Raw genomic sequence first — 14,075 nt, 5'->3', positions numbered from 1 at the left:
GTCAAACAATTTAAAATATTTGGTGAAATAATTGACTTCACTGAAGGTTTTAAAGAAGAGATTGGGCCACCACTTATCTGAGGCAGGGGGTTGGATTAGAAGATCTCCAAGATCCTTTCCAGCTTTGTTCTGTTGAATTATAGCATCCTTGGCAAAATTCTGTTCAAGCAGATCACAACAACCAGACAGAACTACTTGTTAAGTTCTTTTTAATTAACAGATGGGTACCTTAAATAATGCCACCAGTTGATAATCAGCCAAAACGGTACCTGAGACATGGGTAACATTTAACCCCATGTTAACCATGGTATGAGCTTGAATTCATATCTATACTTGATCAAGTTCACCTTTAGTCTTCTCCACCAACACACCCGGCACCTACTTCTGTCACTTCATCTCCCAAAGTTCTTTAATAGACAGAATAATAAATTGGGACCAGTACTATTTCAGAAAGAACGTAGTTATTTACTATAGTTGCTTCATGTCCGTTTGTTCTGTTCCAGACAGAACACATTGCTTTGAGTTCAATCTAAAACAGACAGTTAACTCGATAGAAATGATTTTATAACAAATATTTTATTGTCCAGGAATCCTAAGCAGAGACTTACTACGCTGTAGATGCATCTGGCCTTGTCATATCTGTTCATTCCTATAGGTAAATTGATATTGGATTTTCCCCTCTTCTTGTGATAAGCATCACATGTTGGCAAAGGATCTCCAAGCCGTGTGGCTAGGAGACATGAGACTGGATGAACAAAGGATTCCAATCTGGCTTGTGTCCAGGAAGTCTCCCAATGACCAATGACCTTTTGAAACTCCTCCCACTGATCCATCAACATACCTAGCATTTAATCCAATAACTGCCAGATATTCTAACATACTGATACATGCTCTCTAGTTAGGGTTACATACTGATACATGCTCTCTAGTTAGGGTTACATAGAGCTATGCGAGGTCCAGAACACTCCCTGCTTGGAAATTTATATTTCCACTACTAACTAACTGAAATAGCAAAGAATGTAGCATTAAGGCATGCAATACTCAAAGATAACTAACTTGTGACTAAATAGATAAAAACTTGGTATACAACATGCTTAACTATTGGTAAATATAAAACATGCACGATTATGCAAAAAAATAAGCAAGTGTTACATCAAACAATGCACAAGACAATACATAATTTGAGGTTTGATCTTCTGGTTCAGTTTTCATCAGCAACAGGAACAAATCAATGATCAGCCTGGTACAAGTGTTTTTGAGTCACGACCTGACTCACGTGGCTTCATGATCTGGACCTCAGCTGGGCAAACTAATTCATCAAGTGGGTGGGCCCGGGCATAAGTCCCATGGGCCAATAGTTGTGGTATGCATACTTGTCTTTCAGTGAGACAAGGTCTTCTTCCTGTAAAGGAAACTGGAACCAAATCTGGAACAGAAAAACTGGAACCCAAAGTTTTTCGGGAACAAGGGGAACTGGATTCACAAGATACTCAGGAACTGAAGAACCTGGAAAAACATGAGCAGATGGATCTGAAAACACAGGAATAGCTGGGGCTGAAGAATCAGGGTCAGGAACATCTGGAAACTCAGGAACAGCTGGAGCTGGAAGCTCAGGAACAACAGCTGGAACTGAGGAATCAGGAACAACAGCTGGAACAGAAGACTCAGGATACTCAAAAACCGAAGGGTCTGGAACCACTGGTGGAGTATTGAAGAGGACTGCTACTGTTGTCGTCAGGGTAGTGAGGACTTCATGTGTGGGTGTGGGTGTCTTTAATGACAAGGAGTCCATGAAAGTCAGTAAGTCCTTGCAGGCTCCTACAAAGCTAATTCTTGGGATGCTAAGACAAGTGATCAAGACGATCAAAACTATGCCTAATCTCAGGTGCTTCCGCTTAGATAGGGGTTTGAAGTGGATTGGTTGATGCTTATTGGGTGTCTGAGGTTGAAAGTTGGCACTTTAATCTGAAGCTGGAAGTGCATAATGTTTTGGTCTCTGTGGCATCTGTCTATTTGGACAGGCCAAGAACTCAAGACTTTCTAGTCAGATCAATTCTTTTAACTGTGTGGCAAGGTTGGACCACTTCACTTGGTTAACAAAGTTCTTATTTGTTGCCACATGTTGCCATTGTTCAGGGCTTAAAGATGTTTCAATCCTTTTCTCTCTGTTGCTTACATGGACGTAGAAGTGTCTGCTTTGTTTGCAGATGTAGCTTGACATCACCTTGCTGTCTGCATAGAAGGTGGTAGACTGTAGGTCAAGGCACAACATCTTCACTGTCAAGTTGGTGAGCTTTACAGCCAATGTCGTACCACATAGCTCTAACTTTGGTACGGTGTGGCCTTCTTGCATTGTTAGTCTCGCTTTCCCAAAGAAGACACCGAGACTACAGCACTTCCCGCTGTAGACTCTGATGCATCTTATGGTTGCAAACAAGATGACGTAAGTGTGGCTCTCCCCGCTGTAGAGTGAGACGTATCTTAAGGCTGTATTCATCTTTGTAGACACATTTAAGAAAGCGTACAATTCTTTCTTCTGCACTATGATGGGTGAGCTGGAGACATACGTGCGCTGCACTTGCATGCTTTGGAGACATCTTGGGAGTACGCTCCATGACTCCCAGTCTTGAAGACATTGTTTGTCTTGTTTGTCCTCTATGGACAAGGCTAAGTTGTTGTAATTGTTGCTTGTCTGGAACACTGTTGCTTCCAAAACAGGTTTGGTAGTCACACGCGTGCAGTGTTCTAGATGTGGTTTTAGGTGAGATGCTGTTCCATTACTGGGAATGGAGATTTTTGAGATGCTCACCTGGGTTGGGGTTTGCGATTGGTCAACACAGACTGTCCCTCCTATGGCCCATCTGAGTTCCGTCTTAATGGCTATTGGGATTCCTGGTGGACCTTTGATTCTTTCGTCAGAGTCAATGGACTCTGGGGCATCTCTTCCCACCATGAGTAGGATTTCAGCTTCAGGATCTAGAGGAGGGATTAAATTGGCTATGTGTGCTAACTGAGGTATTTTTATTGCTGCCTCTGGTGTTGAGATTTCGCTGCGAACATCTGGTAAGGTCTCCCATTCTAATACTGATGGTAACCAGAAATGTGAACTTCCATCTATCGCTTCTATGCATAGACCAGTGATTTTCCTCCCCGCCGTGCGCATTGGTACTGTGCACGTATTTATTGCAAAATGCTTCAGTTCACTCGGGAGGTCAAAGAGATAAAAAAGGCGGGCTTGGCTATAGTTACTTTGCTGTGTGGGTCTAGTATGGCGTACATCTTTACGGCCCTTTCAGGTTGCCCATCGGGGTAGACTTTTGCAAGACAGATGGGTGAGCATGAAGGAGGGCATGGTGAGTTGCAGCATATATCTGTGTAGTACATCCCGTACTGTTGTGGGTGCTCTTCAGAGTCAGTTTGAGTCTCCATCGTTGAAGTTGCTTGTTGTGTCCCTTCAGAGGGCTTCTTAGTTTCTAGATGCAAGGCTGCTGGGTGCTTGTTACTATCACACAGGTGGCATTGCACCCTGACTGCACAATCCCTGGCCATGTGATCTATAGAATCACAGCATTTGAAGCATATCCTATGTTCTTTGAGTAGGGCCTTTCGATCCTCTAGGGCTTTTTTCCTAAATTCTCTGCAATCGTTTAGAGAGTGGGAGGACTTGTGCAGTGGGCAAGTCAGGCCCTTTTTAGTTGGACAAGGATTCAAAAGATCACTTCTCGGTGTTCGTTTGTCTGGAGACTTCTTTAGGCAAGATGTGATCTCTGTTTTGTGCACTGAAACAGTGGTTCTGTCCTTCGTGGCTTGGGAAGAACCTTGGTTAGGGCTGAAGTTGTGACTGGTCTGTTTTGTTGTTGGGAACACGTCTTTTGTTGGCTCAAAGTTGCTGGCATTACGACGTAGTTTTGCTTGGTTGGTCACAAATTGAGCAAGGACAGCAAAGGCAGGTGATGCATCAGGGTCTTGGCTCTTGTGAGTTTCTGATATTATGGCCCATTTGTCCCTTGACTGCTTTGATAGCTTTCTAACTATAATCCTTTGCTTCTCGAACTGATCGAGGCAAGTGAGTTTCGGCATGTTGGGCTGCTCACGAACTAAATGTAGCATCGAGAGTGTGTCTGCGAATTCCAACATCTGGGTGAGATTGTTGATATTGATGTTAGGGAAGGTGTAAATGCAATCCAAGAGCGAATTATCTGTCAGTTCATGCCCGCCGTACCGCTCATCGAGCCTTTCCCAAGCTTTGAGAAGGGCGGTGGCTGGGTTGCTTAGGTGGGCTAGTTGAGTGTTCTCTATTAATCATGCAGATGCTGGTCCTAGCCATGTTTTCATGTGTCCAAGTGTTTCGCTGGATGTTATAGCTTCGTCTTGGATGGCAGCCTGGAATGTGAGCTTCCACAATATGTAGTCCTTCCCCGGTTTATCGGATAATTTGTGTACGCCCTTGGATGCTAGATCTAATTTGCTTCTGCGTAGCTGGGTGGGAATGGTACATTGCTTCCAGGAGCAGTGGCGTGTGCCATGTTTGGCTGGTAACTTCCTTCGGCATATTGTCTGCTGAGGCCATCTTGCCATGTCATGTGTGAGAGGCTCCGTTGACTTGGTCTGAATTCCTCTGCTCTGGCGTTGAGCTGAGGGAACCCAGGTTCCTGCTTGCTTACTTGTTGGAGGGTCTGTCTTTCTGGTAGAGCGTAGCTCGCTCCCTGGTAGGTTGGCATGGCTGGTGTTCGAGACTCTCCTCTGTGGTCAGGTCTAGTCATGGTTCCTTGGGACACTGCCTCCTGTTGGCACAGCAGAGATTCTAGTGTGGCTCAAACTCTTTCAATCTCGTCTCCGAGTGACAGCTGGTTCTGCTGTAGGACCATTGGCGCTGCAGGTGTAACCATCCAGCTGCCATCAAGGGTATGGTTTGGTAGGTTCGCTGGGGTAGCAGTGATGGGCAGATCTTGTGGCAGTGTCTGCTGCGTAGTTGTTGCCACTGCTGGGGGACCCAACCGGTTGCCATCAAGGGCGTGGTTCAGTGGATTCAATGGAGCAGCAAAGGTGGGAAGATCTCGTGGCACTGCCTGCTGTGTAGCCATTGCCATTGCTGGTGGACCCATCCAGTTGTCGTCAAGGGTGTGGTTCAGAGGGTTCGATGGGGAGCAGTGGTGGGAAGATCTCATGACCTAGGTGTCGCAACATCAACGCTGTGGCTGACCACGACATCTGGTCATTGAGATTCCTCTGTTCGTCTACTTGGTCTTGGGGGGCTTGTGGCTGGCTGTGGCGCTCTCACCTGCACATTCTGAAATGTGCTTTGGTTGTCCACGTAGGCCTGTACGCGGCTACGATACTCTTCATTTTCCAGTTGCTCCCTATTTGGCAAGAAATTGGTGTTCTGAAGTGTTTTCTGAAGGCCTTCTGCTCTAGCCATTTTGTCTGCCATATCTCCTTGGCTTTGAACAAGTTCAAGCTCCTTTTATGTGTCTTTTCTTTTGGCCTTCATTTTAGCTGCTATAACTTTTTGTTTGGCTTCCATTTGAGCTGCTTCATTTTCTCTATCAGCCTTCACTCTGGCGGCTTCAGCTTCTCGGTCGTTCTTCATTTTGATTGCTTCAGCTTCTCGGTCGTTCTTTATTTTGATTGCTTCGGCTTCTAGCTTGGCCTCTATTTCGGCTTCTTCAAGTTCTATGGCTGCCAATTCCTTACTTTTCTGCCTCTCCTCTTGAACCACATGAAAGACTGCTTCAGCGGCTTTAGCATCTATGATTGCTTGCTCGGTTTGTGAGATTCGGGAGGTTCAGCTGTGATGAGAAGATGGTTTCAAATGGTGGGAGGCGCCTGTGACATGCAATTGTTGGGACGCGCTAGAATATGCCTTGGATATGTGGAGAAAAGATGAGATCTTTCCAGACATATGGGATGGAGCTGCATGCGATCGTTGGGATGGTGCATGTGAATGGTGGGAAACTTTGGACTCAGCTCTGTCGACCGGTCTGTCTCTCTGGTGAGGCTCGGGCTGTGGGGAACCCTGTGAGCTCTCTAGAAGCTTCTTACGTTCCTCATTTAGTAGCTTGAGGCTTTGCATCTTGCTATCGACTCTTGAGTCTCTTAATTGTTCCTGAATGTTCTTGAGTTGCCGTTCAGAGTCCATCCATTGCGCATAGGCGTCTTCCTTATCTCCTTCCACTGCGTGTGCACATTCTGGGGAGAGTTCCTCCTTCTGTTCATGGTAGAGTTTGTATAATCTCTCCCAGCATCTTTCATGGCACTTGTGGATGGTATCCCATTTCTCCATCAGATGTGAGTGCATGGCTTCTGTGGACTTCCTTTGTTGTCTCAGATCATAGTGCTCTGAGAGGTCTTTGGCTTCACTGAGGCTTGAGCTACAGCCCCTGTGTACGGGTCAAGGTTGGCTGTTTGCAGCATCTCTCCTTGACTGGCTGGTTGGGGGTGTCTCAGCTAGGCTGGTTGGTTGAACCCCTTCATCTAAATCCATAAGACACTCTGCCATGACTAGGCCAGGTTCAATACACTTCCTAGCTATTTTAAAGCAAATTAGATGAACTTTTCTTTTTGACCACTAGGGGTCATTGCTTGTAGATCAGCTTTAGGGGTGCTGTCTGTGGGTGGAGATGCCACTGGGTGCATTCTCCTGCATTTGCGGGTACTTCAGCGCAGTTCACCCCTTCATCATTAGGGGTCGCTTGCTGCGGTCAGCTACCAGCTCTTCCTTCGAGGTTGACCCTTTGTCCACTAGATGGCTTCTCTGGGCGCGGTTAAAGGCTTGCGTGTAGTTCCTCCTTTAACCACTAGGGGGTATCTGAAGGAAGGCCAGCCAAATTCTTCCTATTACCACGTTACTGCTAGTGGCCACTGAGAGAATGTAGAGATACAAACTCCCACCTGGCAACCGTTAAGTTGCAGGCTGGAACCCTGGGTCATCAGCTTGTGGTAATAAGCAAGGACAATTGGCTTCGCTTTCTTCTGCTTAATTTCTCTCAAACTGGAACAACTTGGTCTTCAGCTTGAGTGAGTGAGTACTTTTGGTAAGTTCACTCTGTGCCCCCTAGGGGGTGTTGGTTGTTGTTGTTAATTGCGAAGTCGTGTCCGACCCATCGTGACCCCATGAACAACGTTCCTCCAGGTCTTCCTGTCCTCTACCATCTTCTGGAGGCCATTTAAGTTCACACCTACTGCTTCAGTGACTCCATCCAGCCATCTCATTCTCTGTCGTCCCCTTCTTTCCCAGCATTAGGCCCTTTTCCAGTGAGTCCTTCCTTCTCATTAGGTGGCCAAAGTATTTGAGTTTCAACTTCAGGATCTGGCCTTCTAAAGAGCAGTCGGGGTTGATCTCTTCTAGGACTGACCGGTTTGAACGCCTTGCAGTCCAAGGGACTCGCAGGAGTCTTCTCCAGCACCATAGTTCAAAGGCCTCAATTCTTTGGCTGCTCAGCCTTTCTTATGGTCCAACTTTCACAGCCATACATTGCAACTGGGAAAACCATGGCCTGGACTATACGCACTTTTGTTGGCAGGGTGATGTCTCTGCTTTTTAGTATGCTGTCTAGATTTGCCATAGCTTTCCTCCCCAGGAGCAAGCGTCTTTTAATTTCTTGGCTGCAGTCCCCACCTGAGGTGATCTTGGAGCCCAGAAAAATAAAATCTGTCACTACCTCCATTTCTTCCCCATCTATTTGCCAGGAATTGAGAGGGCCGGATGCCATGATTTTGGTTTTCTTAATGTTGAGTTTCAAGCCAACTTTTGCACTCTCCTTCTTCACCCGCATCAAGAGGCTCTTTAGTTCCTCTTCACTTTCTGCCATTAGAGTGGTATCATCTGCATATCTTAGGTTGTTGATATTTCTCCCGGCAATCTTAATTCCAACTTTTGATTCATCTAGCCCTGCCTTTCTCATGATGTGCTCTGCATATAAGTTAAATAGGCAGGGCGACAGTATACAGCCTTGCCGGACTCCTTTTCCAATTTTGAACCAATCAGTGGTTCCATGTCCAGTTCTCACTGTTGCTTCTTGACCCGCATATAGGTTTCAGGGGGTGTTGGTAGCCTGGGATAAATTCAAGTAACTTGCTCTTTAACTAATAGATTCCCTCTGCGTAGTTCGTGATGCGAGCAGTGAAGTACCTTCTTTCCCTCTGAGGGATGCTCTTGGCTCTGCTTGCTATGAGCCTGTTATGTGCTGAATTAATTGTCTGTTGTTGTAACTCAGCATTTAGATTCCAAAACGCAAGAGATCGCATAAGGGTGTCATGAATAGATTGACCACCAGGGGGTGCTACTGCAATGCTATTGGGGTTGGTTCTCTTGAAACCAGATGCCTTCTTGCTCTTTAACACTGGTTGAAATTCCAAGCATTCCTAAGGGAGGGGGGAGCTTAGCCTTTCCACCGTGCTATGGCTGGGAGAAGAGGTTAATTGCTTTCCTTAGTGACTTGTTGCTAGGGCAAGTGGACTAAGAAAACCGCATTCGGTTGAGAGTTAATTCCCCTTTTATAGCCCTCGAAGGTGCCCCTTGCTGCTCTCTTTTGGAGTTAGAAGTCAGACTTTACAAGCAAGAAATAAGAGTGTAGATTTTCTTTTCTACTTAGTAAGGTAAACATCACAATATCTCTTTGATTTAAACATTAGCTTGCAAACAGATCCAAAGGCAATTTTAAAACAGACACAAGGCACTTTATAACTTTTACTTTTCTTCAAACGTTGGTTAGCATGCAAAGTTTGACTGGTAATGAATCCTTGCCAGCGGAAGCTTCTCAATATGCAGGTAAACTTTGTCATGCAGTGGCTACTTGCAAAGTTAACAGCGCATTAGCAAAACAATGCATCTGAATCACACCTTGAAATGCTGTCTGCCTTTACAAAGCTGATATGAACTCTAAGCATTCATTTACTTGCAAGAGCTTTTCTGCCTTCAAACTGTTGCAGGAGATCAGAGGAGAATTATTCCTATCAATTTACTGTTCTGTTTCAGACAGAAAACATTGCTTTGAGTTCAATAAAACAGATAGTTAACTCAATAGAAATGATTTTATAACAAATATGTTATTGTCCAGGAATCCTAAGCAGAGACTTACTATGCTGTAGATGCATCTGGCCTTTTCATATCTGTTCATTCCTATAGGTAAATTGATATTGGATTTTCCCCTCTTCTTGTGATAAGCATCGCATGTTGGCAAAGGATCTCCAAGCCGTGTGGCTAGGAGACATGAGACTGGATGAACAAAGGATTCCCATCTGGCTTGTGCCCAGGAAGTCTCCCAATGATCAATGACCTTTTTAGACTCCTCGCACTGACCCATCAACATACCTAGCAACCCAATAACTGCCAGATACTTTAACATACTGATACATGCTCTCTAGTTAGGGTTACATACTGATACATGCTCTCTAGTTAGGGTTACATAGAACTATACGAGGTTCAGAACACCATTTCCATAAAATTGTTCCAAGGTTGCTAAATAATTCCATGAGAAATTTGCCAGATATTCCAGACAAGATACTGAAATGTAAGGGCTGTCTTAAAAGAAATAGTGAATTGGTTGCTGTAGTAGAGATTTGCACAGCAAATACTGTATCATTGTGTAGTATTATCATGTGTTTGCAGCCCTGAAACTTGAATTTTACTATTGTTTTATGTTCTTTTGTCTCTCTCATAGTAGCTGGCTGGCCTTCTGTGCTCAACCTCATTTGTCTACAATGCCATTCACTTTGATTGGCTTTGGCAATTCCTGCAGTTTTGCTAATGATATCTTAGATGTTCATGAATGCCACCGCCAATCAAATAAATGAGGTAATTGGGGAAATAATGTTAATAATAAGCAGCATTTTCTCTGTGTTCATATTGTATAAGCATTTAAATTAGGAGCCATCTTAAAATAAGAGTTTATTCACAAGGCAAAATTTTAAAAAAGAAGCAAGGCAACATTTTTTTACAATGAGTCCTGTAGCAGACAAAACACTTTTCAAAGGGAACCAGTTATATATAATTAGAGACAGATTTTGGTAAACCAAAGACAGTTTTGATTTTAAGCTCTCCTAAAAATAGTATTCAGCTTCAGCTGTGTTTATTGGTGCACTGATACATAATTCGGAATGATTTTAGTCAGAGGAATTGTTCAGATATTTTTTTGAAAGCTGTATGTTGTCTTTTGTACAAGCTTGCAGTAGATTTCAAAAACCCTTCTATTGCATAGTGCTTGTATATATAATAGATTTACAATAGTCAAGACAGGTAAGGCACCTGCCGGGCCCCACGCACTGCAAGCAACCCTCCCTGTGCCTGTCACTGCCCCACTAGCCTTACCTTGGCCACTGCCCGTTCAGGGCAGCGGCAGGCAGGCCCAGGTGCTCCTGGGCGGCCACAGCAAACGGCAGCGACAGCGCAGGCCGACCACCGGCTGGGCCACCAGCTGGCCCAGCCCAAGGCAGGTAAGGCACCCGCCAGGCCCCACGTGCACCAGCAACCCTCTCTGCACCTGCCACTGCCCTGCTAGCCTTACCTTGGATACCACCCGTTCGGGGCGGCGGCAGGCAGGCCAAGGCGCTCCTGGGCAGCCACGGCAAACAGCAGCGACAGCGCAGGATGACCACCGGCTGGGCCACCAGCTGGCCCAGCCCAAGGCAGGTAAGGCACCCGCCTTGCCCCACACATGCCAGCAACCCTCCCTACGCTCGCTGGCCTCCCACCTCCCACCCCTGGCCCTCTTTTACTTACTTTTAGTAGTTACTCAGCAGGGAGGGAAGCTTTCCAGAAAGTTCGCCTTGCAGCACCGTTTGCAGACTGGGGCTTTTGGCGGGCTCAGCAGGACAGAGACAGCCTGGACAATTCCTATTGGCTTTTGAAAGCCAATAGAATTAGACTCTATTCAAGAAGGCCTTTTCAAAAGCCAATAGAATAAGAGGGAGTAGCACAGCTAAAGAAAAGGGGGAAAATGGCAGACAGCCTTGTTTGGCAACCCCCGTGAAATGGTCGTTCGACCCCAAATGGGGTTGCGACCCACAGGTTGAGAACCGCTGATTTAGGCAATCATGAAATCAAATCTCAGTACTCAATGTTTTCATACTCCTAGTATATACCGTAATTCTGTAATAGCAATGATAGAATAATCGCAACTGCTTTTTAAGAGTTGTTTTTTCATAAGGAAGTTAGGTTCCTTTTTTGGTTTGCAGACTTTGGGGCTCAGCTCAGGGAACTATGGATTGGAAGGGAACAGAAAAAGACAAAAAATAAAAATGGATATGGATACAGCCCATACAGTATGGCACAGGGATATTTCAGAAACAAGATTCTATACATTCAACCTAGAGAAAGTCTGCCAAGAATCATACCATTTCAAAAAGTCCACTGGATGAGAACAGGAAATCCGAATAATATGGAACACTTTTCTTCAACTTTCCCAGCATACAGAAGGCCTGAAGATAGCTATTGCATCATTGTTAGGCAATTCTTGTGTATTTCTTATTCATTTTCAGGAATTTTTTTCCAGTTAGTTTTGCTTATTCATTATTCCAAGACCTAGTAATCATGTTCAGTACAGAAAAGTTGCTCATTGATTCATTGATTCATTGATCAATCAATCAATTCATTCATTCATTCATATTTATAGACCACCAGGTTCATGATAGTATACAAAGTTAAAACATAAAAAAGAAACAAAAACCCATACATGTAAGTATAATGCACTAGGAATAAATATACAAATACCAGCCAATACCCTTGAAATACTGGTGGGGATCAGAAATCACCTCTGACCTATTTGAAAACCACATTCACAGAGTCCATCTGAAGGACCTCAATGTTGAGTCAAATGAATCTGTGGAGAGATGGTGTTCTAGAGGGCAGAGATGGCATTATTCAGTTGATGAGACTTGAAAATTTATTCCTTTTTCTGATCGTTTAAGAACAGAGTTCACTAAAAAATGAGCAGGCCCCAGCAATCTAGGGCTTTATAGGTGACAACTAACATCTTGAATTGCATCCAATAGCCAGGTAATCAGTCTAGCTAGAGTGCAGATCTTATATAGGCATACTGTAACTGCTTGTGCAGACACATTCTGAACTAGCTATGGTTTCTGAGTTGTTTTCAAGGATATACACATATGAAAACATCACAGTAATCCAAACATGATAAGTGACTTCAGTAGGTTTGTTGATCCATAAAGGAGTACAGTTGGAAGATGGATTTGTGTATAAGATGATGTACAAGATGGATTGTGCAAATGGCATGTGAAATCCTATTGAGAACTGTGGCATAGAAACAGCTGATCTGTGAAGCCAATTGATTTTGCTAGGGATGAACCTAAGCATGATCTTCTCTATTCAGACCAGAACAGTTTCTACATACTAAGATAGCACATTGGTTGCATCACTTGATCACAGGAATATACAAATAGATACATAGAAAATGGTAGGCTGGGACAGCATTATTTTGTGAACATCAACAATTCAGAAATATTCAATATATGAATATTTTCAAGAAGCATTATGCTCAGTTCCATTAAAATGATTTCTTCAGACATGACTTCTCAAGACATCTATCAGTGCATTCTGTACAGATTTGTACATATATGCTTGGATTGGTGTCATTCTTTTTGGAGAGTTACTGTGCTGATGGATAGAGAATCTTGATCATCTTCTTATATTTCCAATATTTTATTGGATAAAAAACAAAGCTAATGAAGTTATCAATGTTATTTTTAAATTGGCTGTGGTTACATAAGCCCCCTTTTTAATCCTTTCAAGGCCATTTAAAAATCTAATATTTAAAATTATGAATCAATAATACAATTAATTTTATATATTGAATGTAATGATCTTATTTCAATATTCTGGTTAAATAAGAGCCAATTGTATTTTTTTCACTTTCAAATATAGTAAAACAGCCTGCATATGTTTGGCTTCCAGTGTCCCATGCTAACTTTCTGTACCAAATTTCCACTGTAAAAGTCTCAATGGTTCTTGATTAAAGACAAATCAAATCAGTATCACTACCATCTCAGATCTTACTTTCAAGAAATTATACAACATCATTCAACATTTACAATAGAATAATATATCCAGTGCTTATTAGAGTTGTGTAATTGCTCAGTTAATCCACTTTGAGGCAGTGCCTCCTCATGGAAAAAAGGAACAGTCCACTTTTCAACTAAAAGCACTGAGGCTGTGCAGTTTTAATGTAGTGGCTAGAAACTGGTTGTCACTCTGTGTGTAGCTACATTAAAGAGGTACTTTGTTAAAGAGCCTTAGGCAGTGTTAATCCTTTTCTAAAGATCAGTAAGAAATGGGAAATGTCAGAGCCATATACAGCAACTCAAAATTTCACCAAACATGCACCATGATATCATAAGGCAAACTCCTTCCCATGCATGCTTGCCAGACATTTACAAAGAGTTTAATATTTACAATACCTAAGAGAATAGTTTGTTAACTCAAAAACTCTGTTTGGCAATCTAATGTAAAATAAACAGTATAACATACAAGAAATGGCAAGAATTTCTGCCTTAACCTCAACAATATAAATAGTTTCATATGTAGGTTTATAGTTCAGCTATGAAACTTTCATGCATGTATAGTTTTTCCACCCAACATGCATATAATGTGAAAACCTCATTTTTTTCAATGCCTGCTGCCTAGGGTGAAATATCCTGAGCCATATGTAGTAGATGTCCCCAAAGTCTTTACAGATATATTTCTAGTATCATTGCCAAATGAATAGTTTGACAGTGCTGTTCTCAAATGATTTCTCATGCAACTGACTTTTAACATAAATCTTTTCAATAAAGTTATAAGATGTATTAATTAAAAGATTTGATTCAAGGATAATTATGAACAATCACTGGCAATGCAGATTAAGCTTTTAACACTTTCTATTATTCTTCATTTTGCCTTCCCATTTTAGAGAATGCTAGAAGTTTTAGCTCCACTGTTTTAGTTCAGGAAATGAGTGCTTGTGTATGTTATTCATTGCAACATCTTGAATGAGTAAGGATTGATGTGGTGGCAAAAGAAGACTTTGCTGAAGGAAGAATAGTGGAATGGAAAAGAAAAATGAAGAACTGTGAAATGCAAA

The sequence above is a fragment of the Crotalus tigris genome, unplaced genomic scaffold (assembly GCF_016545835.1).
Source record: "Crotalus tigris isolate CLP2741 ecotype Arizona unplaced genomic scaffold, ASM1654583v1 scf7180000017624.2573661763:2888555, whole genome shotgun sequence".
Taxonomy (NCBI): Eukaryota; Metazoa; Chordata; class Lepidosauria; order Squamata; family Viperidae; genus Crotalus; species Crotalus tigris.
This window is presented reverse-complemented; position numbering follows the sequence as displayed.